The sequence below is a fragment of the Anolis sagrei genome, chromosome 9, assembly GCF_037176765.1.
Source record: "Anolis sagrei isolate rAnoSag1 chromosome 9, rAnoSag1.mat, whole genome shotgun sequence".
Lineage (NCBI taxonomy): Eukaryota > Metazoa > Chordata > Lepidosauria > Squamata > Dactyloidae > Anolis > Anolis sagrei.
Genome location: NC_090029.1, coordinates 32,145,196 through 32,159,305, shown reverse-complemented (window position 1 = coordinate 32,159,305; position 14,110 = coordinate 32,145,196). Strand labels below are relative to the sequence as shown.

Sequence of the window (14,110 nt, the reverse complement as noted above, 5' to 3'; positions counted from 1 at the left end):
TTGAATTGATTCAAAATCTAATGTGTTAAATCAGATAAGAATAATGGGATTTTGTTTAGTATTAGAATGGTTTAGAGTGCTGTATTTCAGCTCAGTACTGGGAAGAAGAGCAGCTGAGTATCCCTTATCAGAAAGTCCAAAATAGTCCAGAAACTGAAAGTGGTTTAGTGCATGCAAACTTTGTTTCATGTACAACATTGTTAAAATAGATGGTGTATACAATTATCTTCAGGCTATTTGGGATTGTGGTGCAGCTGGCTGAGTGTCAGCTGCATTAAGATCACTCTGACCAAAACGTCATGAGTTCGAAGCCAGCCCGGGTTGGAGTGGGCTTCCAACCAATTGTGTAGCCTGTTGTCGACCTTTGCAACCCAAAAGACAGTTGCATCTGTCAAGTAGGAAAATTAGGTACCACCTTAAAGTGTGGGGAGGCTAAAATAACTAATTTGTTGTTGTTGTTGTTGTTCATTCGTTCAGTCGTCACCGACTCTTCGTGACCTCATGGACCAGCCCACGCCAGAGCTCCCTGTCGGCCGTTACCACCCCCAGCTCCCTCAAGGTCAGTCCAGTCACTTCAAGGATGCCATCCATCCATCTTGCCCTTGGTCGGCCCCTCTTCCTTTTGCCTTCCACTTTCCCCAGCATAATTGTCTTCTCTAGGCTTTCCTGTCTCCTCATGATGTGGCCAAAGTACTTCAACTTTGTCTCTAGTATCTTTCCCTCCAGTGAGCAGCCGGGCTTTATTTCCTGGAGGATGGACTGGTTGGATCTTCTCGCAGTCCAAGGCACTCTCAGAACTTTCCTCCAGCACCACAGTTCAAAAGCATCGATCTTCCTTCGCTCAGCCTTCCCTAAGGTCCAGCTCTCACCTCCGTAGGTTACGACAGGGAATACCATGGCTTTGACTAGGCGGATCTTTGTTGCCAGTCTGATGTCTCTACTCTTCACTATTTTATCGAGACTGGACATTGCTCTCCTCCCAAGAAGTAAGCGTCTTCTGATTTCCTGGCCACAGTCTGCATCTGCAGTAATCTTTGCACCTAGAAATACAAAGTCTGTCATGGCCTCCACGGTTTCTCCCTCTATTTTCCAGTTGTCAATCATTCTTGTTGCCATAATCTTGGTTTTTTTGACGTTTAGCTGCAACCCGCCTTTTGCGCTTTCTTCTTTCACCTTGATTAGAAGGCTCCTCAGCTCCTCCTCGCTTTCGGCCATCAGGGTGGTGTCATCTGCATATCTGAGGTTGTTAATGTTTCTTCCAGCAATTTTCACCCCAGCTTTGCATTCATCCAGCCCCGCACATCGCATGATGTGTTCTGCATACAAGTTGAAAAGGTTGGGTGAGAGGATGCAGCCTTGCCGGACGCCTTTCCCAATCTTGAACCTGTCTCCTGTTCCGTGGTCAGTTCTGACTGTTGCTACTTGGTCCTTGTACAGATTCCTCAGGAGAGAGACAAGGTGGCTTGGTATGCCCATCCCACCAAGAACTTGCCACAATTTATTATGATCCACACAGTCAAAGGCTTTAGAATAGTCAATGAAGCAGAAGTAGATGTTTTTTTGAAACTCCCTGCCTTTCTCCATTATCCAGCGGATATTGGCAATCTGGTCTCTCGTTCCTCTGCCTTTTCTAAACCCAGCTTGAACGTCTGGCAACTCTCGCTCCATGTATTGCTGGAGTCTTCCTTGCAGGATCTTGAGCATTACCTTACTGGCATGAGAAATGAGGCCATAAAAAAAGACTCCAGCAAGCACTCCAGCAAAAAGCATGCGGGGAATGCGGAAGTGTCGCAGATGGACGATGAAAGCGACAGCTCCATATATGCGTACACTGTAATCCGCCCTGAGTCCCCTGCGGGGTGAGAAGGGCGGAATATAAAAGCTGTCAATAATAAATAAATCATAAATAAATAATAAAAGGTGTATATGAGGTACAAATTAATTTTATGTTTAGCCTTGGGTCTCCACACTCTCTTGTTATGGAACTATATGCAAATTTATGCAAATTATTAAAAAAATTAAATCTAAACATATCTGGTCCAAAGCACTTAAGATAAGGAGTACTCAACTTGGAACTCTCAATATTGGTGGTTTCTCCTATCTCTGACCTTTTGGAACAGGATGAATGAGAAGTTGCCATGGATTTCTGCAGTGACAAGTGGCTGGACTACATGATGCTTGGGGTCACCTCCAAGGCTATGATTAAGCTTAAGGCATCATAAATATGGGACAGGATAGCAGGCACTGAATTTTCCAAAACTTCCTTAAATATGGGGAAAAACTATTAGACGCTACCACAGCACCCTCTAGTGTTGCTGTCTCCTGGATCCTACCATTACTGAATCCTCATCGAATATGAACAAGAAATATGCCTCTCAAGAAACTGATGCAAGGAACAACTACGAGGGTTGAATGAAAAGTAATGCCTCCACCTTCGTTACTTGGGTTTGGATGGGAATATTTTAATAAACCAAATGTAGAAATAATCCTTAGAATGTGCTCTTTAACTACCACTATTCACTTTTCCACATAATCTCCAGACAATTGGATACATTTCTGCCAACAATTAACACGTTTTCTGAAGCCGTCACGGAAGAAGTCGACACTCTGTTTCCACAACCAGCGTCTCAACGTCTTCATAAGAAGCATTATGATGTTCCAACAGATCTTCTTTCATTATCGGGAACAGATGGAAGTCAGACGGTGCTAAATCTGGACTATATGGAGGATGTCGTACGGTGATGAGATCCAGTCTCTGAAGTTTCAAGTCTGTGAGCTTTCATTTCAGGCGTCAGCATCCTGAGTACCCATTGTGCACAGATCTTCCAATAGCCAAGCAAAGCAATAAAGTGACCCATACGTTCTTGTGAAATGCCGATTATGCTTGAAATTTCTTTGAGTGAGACAACGATCGTCCTGAATCAATGTCAACCTTTTGGGTTGTTGTAGGTTTTTCAGGCTATATGGCCATGGTCTAGAGGCATCCTCTCCTGACGTTTCGCCTGCATCTTTTGTCAACCTTTTGCTTGTGAAACTCAGTGGTTGCTGTCACAGGACATCCAACTCTTTGTCACGCAAGTCAGATGTTCCCACCTCAACATCTTTAAACTTACTCACCCAATGACACACAGTACTCACATCAACACAATCACTATAAACAGCTTGCATTCTCTGATGAGTCTCCTTTGGGGTGACACCTTCTGCTGTCAATAATTCAATGACTACACATTGCTTAAGTCGTGTTGACCAACTGTCTGTGCAGGGTTCCATACTTCACACTTCAAAAACACAACCATTCAATGCTAAGGCTTCCTGCCAAAATGGAACTATAGAGGAGAGTCTACTGAACAAACCAGTACCTGCCGCATACCAGTACTGCCATCTGTTGAGGAGTTACAAAGGTGGAGGCATTACTTTTCATTCAACCCTCGTACCTTTGCTTGCAAGGGCATTTAAGGTTTGTGAGCTTTGGCCTCTCACCAGTCCCCAAACTTACATTGAGCTGTGTAACGCGGGTTCATCTCACTCCATATTCTCTATATGTAAGATTTTATGTTAGCTTCTTTCCTGTGTTGTTAAACATGAGTACCCCACCCCAATATAAAGGGAGACATAGTTCACCATGACATAGAATTGTAGTTTCCCAAGGACGGAGGGCCAGGATGAACTACAATGGCCACTGTCTCTCTAACCTCCTTCGATGACTCTGGGAACAGCAACAGACCTGAGTACATGGAACCCAAGTACCCACGCAAATATACATACTGGAAGCATGGGCAAACTTGGGTCTTTCTGGCATTCACACAGTAGCTTTTTACACACAGCAGCCTTCACATACAATGACCTTCAACCTGGGGCTTCTTTCACCGAAGCTTCTCACACACCAGGCATATTCACACCGAGGCCTTATCTCCCACTGAGGCCTTTCTCCCATTGAGGGCTCTCTCAGACTGATGCCTCTCCCACATGAATTAACACTGAGGCCTTCTCATACTGAAGCCTACTAACACAATAGGGCCCTTCTCCCACAGAGACCTCTTGTTGCAACCCAGATCAGGAAACAAGACCATAAGATATTAATCCACCACACTTGACTGTAGGAAAAAAACAATAATTTTTTATTGATGAAAAATGGTTACAAAATAGAGGAAAATACAAAGTCCAAAAAGCCACAGTAAAATTCAGCAGTCAGGAATATCTATGAACTAGATTAAAATTCCAAAAAAAAACCTGGAACCTGTTAGCATCTCACTAACCGTACTTGGAAACTAGAAGCCTCTGGGAATGCAGGCCATGGGAACCGGGAAATCTGCCAAGGTAATGCCTCAGTCTAAACGATGCTTGATCTAACGAGACAGCCCGGGGGAAGACACTTAAAACTAAAGAAACTGTTTCGGGACACGCCTCCAGGCTTTGAAGCCTCCTTTTCCTTTAATCTACTTGACCTTCGCAGACTCTGTGATTCACTCCTGTTTTTCCAAATCTGTCCTTTCCTATCCTCATTAAAAAAAAAAAGGCAGGCGCTAGCTCCTCTGGAGAGTTATCACCGCTTGATTCTGAAACATTCTCACCAGGATGTGTAGTTTCACTTTCCAAGCCACTGCCTTCAGAATCAACAGTTTCCAAACCATCAGGGAAAAATACATGATCAGTAGCCTGTTCAGTTGCATCAGGAAATACAATCAGAGAATCGGGTTCAGGTTCACACGGAGGCTGAGGGTCAGGTTTACATGGAGGCTGAACCCCAACACCTCTCACAGATGAGGGCAACTAAGCTATAGGCACACCTGCTCTCGATCCCGCCTGCTTCACAAGCACGGCTGGCGGGGACGAGAGATAGGGCCTTCTCGGTGGTGGCCCCTCGGCTGTGGAACGCCCTTCCGACGGACATTAGATCGGCTCCATCATTAATGGTATTCTGGAAAAAGTTTAAAACCTGGTTATTTGAACAGGCGTTTGAATAGACAGTGCAATGAGTGTAATGAACATAGGAATGGAACAACGGATGACGAATCTGGATCATGTTTTTAGTTATGAGACATCAGTGGATGGTTATTGTTGTTAACTGTTAATGTGTTTATGATGTTAATTGTTTTTATATACCGTGTTGTTGTAGCATTGAATTTCTGCTGTTCTTGTTGTTAACCGCTGTGAGTCGCCTAAGGGCTGAGAACAGCGGTATACAAATAAAGTAAATAAATAAAGTAAATAAATAAATATTAAACTGTAGTCATTGCATCCATTTAACCCTTTCAGTGCTTAATACACATTTTTGTAATTAAAAATACCTAGTTAATATTTAATATTTCTGACAGGTATGTCAGGCATGGGAAAACTTGGGCGTGCCTGGTGTTTTGGACTCCAACTCTCACTATTCCTAACAGTCTCAGGTCCTTTCCTTTTCCCCCTTAAGTCGCTTAAGCAGGTGTGTGCGCAGCTTAGTTGCCCTCTGTGCTGGTACGGCTGTACCAGGAGCTCCAACTTCATTTCTTTCTTTGAGTGTTTGCATTCATTCCAAGGTTCCATGCATTTTGCGATAAGGTGGCTTCCCTTGGTTTGCAATTATAGGGCCAATGACCCATCAATCATTGTTAAGTTTTTGGTTCTGCCCCTTTCCCTGGGAGGATGTGGATTAGCTCTACCTGTAGAGAAGCTTCGTTTCTCAAAGCATCCGGGGTAAACAGTTCCAAAGGACTCCAGGTGGAGAATCTACAAAGCCTTGACTGGTAGGTCTACTCGGGACCTAAGAAACAGTTTGGAGCTGGGAGTAGAGCCCACACCAGCAAAGTTTAGATTGCGCAAGTGTTGTCGAGACCGCTTTTGGAAGGATCTCCCCGGTAGAGGAGGCCAAGTGGCTCCACCTCACAAAAACCTCTGGGGCCACTTATGCACACCACACTTGACCATTCTGGCCTATACCAAAGCACATGATGTTAGCCTATCCCAATCCGGCCAGAAGCTTGCCTAAAAGTGATTCCTTAGGGACAGGACGTTTGATCCCGGAACCGCAAGCGCCCATTTCTCCCAAACTCAGCCCTGCTACCCAGGCAGTTAATTGGGGGACCTGCTCTGCCAACCGCAACACGAGCTTTCCCAACCAAAAGGAGACCTGACTGGAGAATTGAGCGGCCAACACCTGTCGAAAAGACTTGTAGACAAAGGGAAAAACCTCCCTTCCTTACACAGCCCCCACAGGTCTGCAATGAGCAAGTTGGACTGCAGTATCTAGACCTCAAACGCCAGATGACCACCACCCCTCAACCAGAAATTTGTTACCGCGTCCTGTTATCCCCCCACCCAGTGGTCAAACTCCGAAGCTGAGCAGAGAAACCCCAAAATTCCTCCCACCTGGTATCTCGATACCACAAGGAGAGGCTAAAAAGGGTTTTCCTTGTTAAAGAAAAGAAACATTTCACGAAGCCAGTTGCCTGTCCCTTGTGGACAAGATTCAGAAAGCCACCAGTTGATTCAAAGCCTTGAAGCATTTGTTTAATTTGTTGAAAATCTAAGAAATATTTGATTGTTTGTTGAAGACTTAAGCAATAATAAAGGACTTTGTTAAACCTTTCAAGCTTCTAAAGACTCTGTATAGGGAAATCCTTAGGGCCTCTCACTCGAGGCACCCCGGCTTCCCGCTTGGCACAAAGAGCACGTCCTGTTCAAAAGTCAACTGCTATAAGCCCAACGTGTGACAACACACCCTCAGTCTGTGAGAGGTCTCTGTGGGAGAAGGGCCTCAGTGTGTTAGTAGGCCTCAGTAGGAGAAGGCCTCAGTGTTAGTTCACCTCCGTGTGAGAGAGGCATCAGTCTGAGAGACGGGATTATATGGCCATCTTGATGGGTCCCAAGAGAGGATCAGAACTTTCCCACCTGACACACGAAATCACTTCACACTCAAACTTCACAAATGCAAACATGTTTTATTGGCATAAAAATACATATCAAAATCAGTTTTGTTAAAAATGTAATTTACAGCACCGGTAGGTATTATTATTAGCTTTTTTTTTTGTCATTGTGTGTTTTTGTCTATCATTATTGTCATCCTCATTACTAAGACACCTTTATGTAAACAATTTCACCAAGTGAAATGGGTTGTGTTGGTGCACCTTGGAGGTAAAATGTCAAAGGAAGATAAACAAGGATATCTATGTATTGGATACTCATTGAGGTCCATTCAATACATTGCCATAAAAATCCAGATTATTTGCTTTGAACTGGATCATATGGCAATGTGGACTCATATAGTCCAGTTCAAAGCAGATAATCAGGATTATGCGCTTTGATAATCTGGATTCTATAGCAGTGGACATTCATATAATCTAGTTCAAAGCAGATAATGTAGATTATGGGCTTTGATAATCTGGATTATATGGCAGTGTAGACTCATATAATCCAGTTCAAAGCAGATAATGTGGGTTATGCGCTTTGATAATCTGGATTATATGGCAGTGTAGACTCATATAATCCAGTTCAATGCAGATATGTGGATTATCTGTTGTGATGAGATGGATTTTGTGCTTTGGATTATATGGCAGTGGAGACTCATATAATCCAGTTCAAAGCAGATAGTGTGGATTATGTGCTTTGATAATCTGGATTATATGATAGCAGAGACTCATATAATCCAGTTCAAAGCAGATGTGGATTATGTGCTTTGATAATCTGGATAATATGACAGTGGAGATTAATGTAATCTAGTTCAAAGCAGATAATGTGGATTAAGTGCTTTGATAATCTGGATTATATGATAGCAAAGACTCATATAATCCAGTTCAAAGCAGATAATGTGGATTATATGGCAGCGTAGACACATATAATCCAGTTCAAAGCAAATAATGTGGATTATCTGATGTGATAATCTGCATTATATGGCAGTGGAGACTCATATAATCCAAAGCAATTAATGTGGATCATCTGATGTGATAATCTGCATTATATGGCAGTGTAGACTCATATAATTCAGTTCAAAGCAGATAATGTGGATTATGTACGTTGATAATCTGGATTATATGGCAGCATAGACTCACATAATCCAGTTCAAAGTGGATAATGTGGTATATCTAATGTGATAACCTGGATTATATGGCAGTGTAGAAGGGGCCTGAGTGATGGTATATTTTGGGACTAAACTACATCGCCATAAACGACTTCTCAAACTATGGCTCTTTATTCAAGGCTCGGGGAACAAAAATTCAGAATATAAGGCAATTTGAAGTTCTCTAATGCAGAGGTGCATATGTGATGCTGGTTTAGGAACTGGGCACTGCACTAGGTTTGCCAAAAATCATGGAGAAAGGGGGATTTCAGGAGGTGACCAGCAAACCCTACTGCAATCCCTCTTCTGACAACCATTAAGCGGACAGGCAAAGGGTGACGGGGCTGCAAAAGACAAAAACGAAGCGCCCATCCCCTTATAATTATAGCAAATGCAAAACTTCTAAATTTTTTGAAGGTCAAACTAATTCAAACAAACATTAACCTATAAAAGTAATTTTTTTTACAAAACCCTGGGTCCAACAACATAGACACAAATAGAAATGATCCACTTGGAAAGGAAAGGTTCATGTTAAACTCAGGTCTAACATTTCTAGCTGCCTTTTTGAGAAGAGTTTGAAACAGAGGTAGATGTGGAGTACTCGACTCCAGAGACACAAGCACCGTTGTGTTTACCCTGAGACTGATGGTAAAAAAAAGGGATTTCCTGATGGAGAGGAAGTCTTTCAAAAAGCCAGCCAGAAGACCTGTACTTTACCACTGATGACAAGTTTCAAATTTAGCCTAACCGAGGAAAGGGTCCTTTCACACATTGCACTGGTTGACGGAACACTGAAGGTATTTTAAGACTGTATTTATACAGGAAGAGCTCGAATCCGGGCAACGACTTTAGTCTGAATCCAATCAGGAGCAAGATGGGGTGAGCTTCCATCTGTCAGCCCCAGGTTCCCACTCGAGGGCATGAGAGAAACCTCCCATAGGATGGCAACACATCCAAGTGTCTTGCAAGATAAGATGAGCTTCCATCTGTCAGCCCCAGCTTCCCACTCGAGGGCATGAGAGAAACCTCCCATAGGATGGCAACACATCCAAGTGTCCCGCAAGATGGAGTGAGCTTCCATCTGTCAGCCCCAGCTTCCCACTCGAGGGCATCACAGAAACCGGCCATAGGATGGCAACACATCCAAGTGTCTTGCAAGAAGGGGTGAGCTTCCATCTGTCAGCCCCAGCTTCCCACTCGAGGGCATGAGAGAAGCCTCCCATAGGATGGCAACACATCCAAGTGTCCCGCAAGATGAGGTGAGCTTCCATCTGTCAGCCCCAGCTTCCCACTAGAGGGCATCACAGAAACCTCCCATAGGATGGTAACACATCCAAGTGTCTTGCAAGAAGGGGTGAGCTTCCATCTGTCAGCCCCAGCTTTCCACTCGAGGGCATGACAGAAGCGCCCCATAGAATGGCAACATGTCCAGGTGTCTTGCAAGATGGGATGAGCTTCTATCTGTCAGCTCCAGCTTCTCACTTGAGGGTGTGAGAGAAACCTCCCATAGGATGGCAACACGTCCAAGTGTCTTGCAAGATGGGATGAGCTTCCATCTGTCAGCCCCAGCTTCTCACTTGAGGGTGTGAGAGAAGCCTCCCATAGGATGGCAACACATCCAAGTGTCCCACAAGATGGGGTGAGCTTCCATCTGTCAGCCCCAGCTTTCCACTCAAGGGCATGAGAGAAGCGCCCCATAGAATGGCAACACGTCCAAGTGTCCCACAAGATGGGATGAGCTTCCATCTGTCAGCTCCAGCTTCCCACTTGAGGGCATGAGAGAAGCCTCCTATAGGATGGCAACACATCCAAGTGTCCCACAAGATGGGGTGAGCTTCCATCTGTCAGCCCCAGCTTCCCACTCGAGGGCATGAGAGAAGCTTCCCATAGGATGGCAAGATATCCAAGTATTCCGCAAGATGGAGTGAGCCTCCATCTGTCAGCCCCAGCTTCCCACTTGAGGGCATGAGAAAAGCGCCCCATAGGATGATAACACATCCAAGTGTCCCCTGAACAACATCTTTGTAGACAGCTGATTCTCTCATACCAGAAGTGACTTGCAGTATGTTCGCAAGTTGCTTCTGACATGATTAAAAAAAATCAGGAGCAAACACCTAACAGAAATTTTGGAGAGGTTTCTTTCTTGGACTAAAACTCCCAGAATCCCATCACCATAGCTCTGCTGGCTGAGGGTTCTGGGAGTTGTCATCCAAAAAAGAACATGTCCATGTTCAGGTCTCCATAGAGAGTTCTGAGAGTGCCCTGGACCGCCAGAAGATCCAACCAGTCCTTACTTTAGGAAATAAAGCCCGACTGCTCACTGGAAGGAAGGATATTAGAGGCCAAGATAAAGTATTTTGGCCACATCATGAGAAGAAAGGAAAGCTTAGAGAAGACAATGATGCTGTCGGGGGAAAATGGAAGGAAAAGGGAAGAGGGGCCGACCAAGGGCAAGATGGATGGATGCATCCTTGAAGTGACTGGTTTGACCTTGAAGGAGCTGGGGAGGTGAGGGCTGAAAGGGAGCTCTGGCGTGGGCTGGTCCATGATGTCATGAGAGTCAGAAGCGGCTGAACGAATAAACAACAACAAGATACAAGGACTCAATGGAGCCTTCAAATGACAGGAAAGGAGATTCCACCTGAACATTAGGAAGATCTTCCTGACCATAAGAAGAGCTGTTCAGCAGTGGAACTCTCTGCCTTGAAGTCTGGTAGAAGCTCCTTCCGTGAAGGTTTTTAAACAGAGGCTGGATGGCCATCTGTCAGGGGTGCTTTGATTGTGATGGACCAGAAGGCGCGTGTGGTCTCTTCTGACTCTATAATTCTATGAAAGCTTTGAATGCGACTTTCCTGCTTCTTGGCAGAATGGGGTTGGACTGGATGGCCCACAAGGTCTCTTCGAATTGTGATTGTATGGGAGTGTGGCTCTTCAAGGTCTCCTGGATGGGTCCTAGCCATCCACAGTTGCTCACTCTTAGCCTACAGCACCCGGTATTCCCAGGCGGTCTCCCATCCAAGTACTAACCAGGCCCAACCCTGCTTAGCTTCCAAGATCAGACGGGATCGGGCGTGTTCAGGGGTGGTATAGCAGTAGGCAGTTACGCTTAGTACACAGCCATGAGCACTTTTCAAAAGTATGGTTGCATTAGCCGGACACTTGTGTGTATTGTAGAGATCTGCTCATAAAGGGAGAGTGATTCTGCTCACAAAGGGAGAGATTTCCTTCACCCGCACGCAATGTGTGAAAGGGCCCTTGGGAGAAACTGTGCTACTTTCACGGGAGGATGCGGAGAGGGGCATGGATCCAAGCACCACACAGCTCATGCAATCACGTTCTGTTTTTAAGCAGAGAGATGAAATCAACCACTTCTTCGCCTTCCAACGGCTACATCGTGGAGAGCGGAACCTCACGCCGATCCTGGACTAATCGAAGTAGGATTTCAGGGTGCCGCGACGGCGGACGTCACAGGTCCAGCAGTGGAAGCCGCCTCCCAAGGAATTGGCATGGCGAATGTTGACCTTGACGGTTGAAATGCCTGCCAAATGCAAACAGAAGAAGACACATTGGAGAGGAGTGTTACTGCAGCTTGCACAACATACCACCCAACAACCCAGCCATGCCTTTTGTTGTGTTGCCCTGAGCCCAATGGCACCAAATACTTCCAAACCATTTGATTACAAGCCTGTTGGGGTTCAGCCTGCGTGTGAACCTGATTCTCTGATTGTATTTCCTGATGCAACTGAACAGGCTACTGAACATGAATTTGTCTCTGATGGTTTGGAAACTGCTGATTCTGAGGTCAGTGGATTGGAAAGTGAAACTACACATCCAGATGGGAATGTTTCTGAATCAAGCGGTGATAGCTCTCCAGAGGATAGAAAAGGACAGATTTGGAAAAATAGGAGTGAATCACAGAGTCTGCGAAGGTCAAGCAGATTAAAGGAAAGGGAGGCACAGGCTTCAAAGCCTGGAGGCATGTCCCGAAACAGTTTCTTTAGTTTTAAGTGTCTCTCCCCGGGCTCTCTCATTAGATCAAGCATCGTTTAGACCAGTGTTTCTCAACCTGGGGGTCGGGACCCCTGAGGGGGTCGCGAGGGGGTGTCAGAGGGGTCGCCAAAGACCATAAGAAAACACAGGATTTTCTGATGGTCATGGGGATTCCATGTGGGAGGTTTGAGCCAATTCTATGGTTGGTGGAGTTCAGAATGTTCTTTGATTGTAATGAACTATAAATCCCAGCAACTACAACTCCCAAATGTCAAGACCTATTTTCCCCGGACTCCACCAGTGTTCACATTTGGGCATATTGAGTATTCATGCCAAGTTTGGTCCAGATCCACCAGATCCACTATATCTCTGGATATAGGTGAACTACAACTCCCAAACTCAAGGTCAATGCCCATCAAACCCTTCCAAAGTTTTCCATTGGTCATGGGAGCCAAGTTTGGTTCAAATTCATAGCTGGTGGAGTTCGGAATGCTCTTTGATTATAAGTGAACTATAAATCCTAGCAACTACAACTCCCAAATTACAAAATCTATCCTCGCCCAACCCCACTAGCATTCACATTTGGGTGTATTGGGTATTTGTGCCCAGTTTGGTCCAGTGAATGAAAATGCATCCTGCATATCAGATATTTACATTTTGATTTTAACAGTAGTAAAATGACTGTTATGAAGTAGCAATGAAAACAATATTATGGTTGGGGGTCACCACAACATGGGGGACTGTATTAAGGGGTCATGCCATTAGGAAGGTTGAGAGCCACTGGTTTAGACTGAGGCATTACCTTGGCAGATTTCCTGTCTCCCATGGCCTGCATTCCCAGAGGCTTCTAGTTTCCAAGTACGGTTAGTGAAATGCTAACAGGTTCCAGGTTTTTATAGTGTTGCTTTTGGAATTTTGATCTAGTTCATAGATATTCCTGACTGCTAAATTTTAATGTGGCTTTTTGGATTTTGTATTTTCCTCTATTTTGTAACCATTTTTCATCAATAAAAAAGGATTGTTTTTTCCCACAGTCAAGTGTGGTGGATTAATATCTTATGGTCTTGTTTCCTGATCTGGGTTGCAACAAGGCCTGACAACAACCCCCTTTGCCTTCTCTCTGTTTTGCAACATTGGTCCTACCTAGCTTTTCAAAGAGCTTTTGGATGGAGATTTCATTGGCGTCCACCATCACACGCTTCTCATCCAGCATCAGGACATTCATGGACAGCCATTTAGAGGACATCCACAGTGGGTGATCTGGAGGCAACGGGACAGAACAGTTAGCACCCAGAGGCGTCTGTTGAGACCATAACAATGTGTATTTATGCTTCACAAAAGTAGTCATCAAAGGGAAAGTTGAATTGAAACTTACTGTCAGGGATGAGTGGCAATGGAGGGTGAACCACTGTCCAGCCTGCCTTCTTGAAGAGATTGATCTGAAAAAGAGAAAGGGAGACGTTATCTCCTGTGATCCCAAGTCCTTGCTTATAGTAAAGGTTTCCCATGCCATTAAGTCTAGCCATGTCCGACTCTGGGAGGTGGTGCTCATCTTCATTTCTAAGTCAAAGAGCCGGTATTGTCTATAGACACCTCCTAGGTCATGTGGCCAGCATGGAGCGCCATTACCTTCCTGCCAAGGTGGTACCTATTGATCTACTCACATTTGCGTGTTTTCCAACTGCTAGGTTGGCAGAAGCTGGGACTAACAGCTAGAGCTCAGCCCACTCCCCGGATTCAAACCACCAACACTTCGATCAGCAAGTTCAGAAGTTCAGCGGTTTAACCCGCTGCACTACCAAGGGGCCCTCTTGCTTCTAGCCAAGTCCAGTTCTCAGTTTTAAATGCTCTTATGCATGGTTAGCAGCTTTGCAGGAGTTGTCTTGTTTAGTTATTATCACAAGAGGGCGTTGTCCTATCTAATGTGTGTTGGAAATGTGAACACTAAGGGGAAATTTTACTATATGTAATGGATATGTGAAAAAAAACATGGATGCAGAGGCAATATATTTGAGTCTCCTTCAAGAGAGAGATAAAACAGGGTATAAGGTAAAGGTAAAGATTTCCCCTTGTCATTAAGTCTAG

General features: G+C 44.8%; 1 non-coding gene across 1 annotated transcript; it reads right to left on the bottom strand.

Annotated features, from left to right (window-relative positions):
• Positions 1–11,013: 11,013 nt before the first annotated feature.
• On the bottom strand, positions 11,014–11,133 carry LOC132762790 (5S ribosomal RNA). Its single transcript, XR_010910308.1, has one exon. It is a non-coding gene; the product is annotated as a 5S ribosomal RNA (ribosomal RNA).
• Between the last annotated feature and the right edge of the window lie 2,977 nt (positions 11,134–14,110).